This window comes from Chaetura pelagica, unplaced genomic scaffold (genome assembly GCF_000747805.2).
Source record: "Chaetura pelagica isolate M959 unplaced genomic scaffold, ChaPel_1.0 scaffold82, whole genome shotgun sequence".
Taxonomy (NCBI): Eukaryota; Metazoa; Chordata; class Aves; order Apodiformes; family Apodidae; genus Chaetura; species Chaetura pelagica.
The window spans coordinates 4,093,751-4,096,137 of NW_009952990.1; positions in this window are offsets into that span (position 1 = coordinate 4,093,751).

A 2,387-nucleotide genomic window follows, 5' to 3' on the forward strand; every position below is an offset into this window, starting at 1 on the left:
GGATTAAACATTCTTAATATCCATTCATTGCTTTCTCAGGACTATTCCTTGAACTAGGACAAGATCCAGAAGTTGCCAACATAGGATATATATACACTCCGTGTAACCAAAGCTTTGCTCCCCATCACATCCCCCTCCAGCTGTAGGGTGCACAGTGTTTCACACTGGAGTTACTACTGGTCCGGAGACATATAGACACGTGCATCTACAAGAGAATTACACTTAAATGTAATTCTTGTCTATCTGGCAAGTATTACAGTCTATAGAGCTAGGATGTGGAAAAACAGAATCATGGAATCACAGAATCATAGAATGTCTTGGGTTGCAAGGGTCTAAAGGTCATCTAGTCCAACCCCCCTACAATAAGCAGGGACATCTCCAATTAAAACAGATTGCTCAAAGCCCCATCAAGCCTGAGGATTGGGAAAATTTAATCTGGGATAGAAAAAATGGGTGGAAACAGAGAGAAGATAAAATTAGGAAAGGTAAGGGGACCTGAAATACTTCTGGAAGACCAGAGTAGCACTGAGTGAATCTGTGCCAAAATATCCATCATCTAAATTGTGATTTTAACACCTTGTCCTTTAAAGATGGCTCTCATTTGGATGACTTCCTTTGGGTAATCAAATTTTAACTTATTTTTATTTCCTATAATCTGATTTAAATAGGTAGCAAAACAGCAGACACCAATTGTGTGTGCAAGAATTTACTGTCAGGGAAAAGATGAGAACTCTGTGTAAGTACTTCCTAGCCCTAGCACCACTTCTGCCCTGAGACATTCCAATTCTACTCCAATCTTTCTCCTTCAGAATCTGTTGAAATTCTTTCCCCGTTCACACATTCTACATTCTCTTAATCTGGAGGGGATGGAGGGGCAAAGGACATGTAGAAGGAAAAAGGGGAAAAAAAACCAAACCAAACAGGATGCTATATTACAACTCTAGTTTAATTATGAGGAGTGCACTTAGCCCAAATGAGAATCTTTAAGTACAGGAAGCTGGGCATGTTGCTGCAGCAGATGTACACACAGCAAAGATCCTCTGAGAAACCAATTCTGTGATGGACTTTTGAGAACTGATTAAACACTTTCATAAGATAGCCTTGCTAATTTGCCACACTGCTTATTTGGATTTCTAACAGGCATCCCAAGTTTTTTTACTGAGCATTCAGCATAATTTTCACTTGGGAGAACACAATCTATGTTACCTCATCATTGTATGCTCTTCTATTGAATGTAGTTTATACAAGGCTTTTTCAGATCTAACATTCTCAAATGCTGGCATTCAAACAGAAAGGAAATGGTCCAACATATTGTGTCAGTATGGGAATGTATTTTTAAGGAAATCTGCATTTGAAATGTTTTTCGTATGAGATGAAAAACAGGACATGCTATCCCAGTTCTTCATTTAGTGTTATCAATATGATCTCTTTTTTTTTTTTCAATCAACATGACTGTCATTCCCAAATATTCATGCCATTAACGTACTGCTGAGAGTAACATACTTGTATTGATTTGACTGTAAAGTTACTCAAAGCAGATAATTTAGAAACCTCAAGAGAATAAATATCTCACACTAGATGCCTCCTCTTGCTATCTCCTCATTTTTGTCCTAGTCCACTGACGATGAAGAGAAGGGGCTATAAGACCCTACATCAGCAGACTAGTACAAGGCCAATGTAATACAAGGACCTTCAGGACTGTCACCAGACAAACTCAGCAGAGAAAAGCAGCATGCAGCAGCTGTAACTGCTTCTGTACAATTCTTCCCCATCTCCTATAGTGTTCAGTAAACACAATAAACCAAGAGAGAGATTAACTGGCCCTTTCTTGTATGCCAGGAATAACCAGTTTCCTATCACTCACCTCGTGCAGGCAGTATCAGTTAAAAAATTAAGATTTTTAAAAATTAAAAGGACAAGTAAGGAGTACAGCCAATCAGCAGATGGGCAGCAGAATCATGCGCTAAGTCCCAGCTTTAAAATTCAACCTAGTAAATTGCAGTGTAGGAATGCCTTTGCCTAAATTATTCTTTGTAAGAGAAGAGGGGATATTGCTGCATTCCTGATTCTAATGTTGACCTATAGTTTGTCACTAGGCCATGCATTTTATTTCTAGATAGACTCTGACTTAGCTAGAACCCAGCCATTAGTTGCTAATATGGTAGATTCAAGTCCCATAAAGTTATATATAGGATCCTAATTCACTGCTAGACCCAAGGTTGTCATCAGCAAACACTAGAACAAACGTTGTTCTAGGCCCAGAGTAGAAGATGAGCTTCTAAAAATCCCTGATATTTTTAGTTAATGGTAGTGTTCAATCACTAGCAAATCCCTGCTTACACACAAAAATAGCTTATTTCTGCTACCAAGTACTCTTAGTTCAGCAG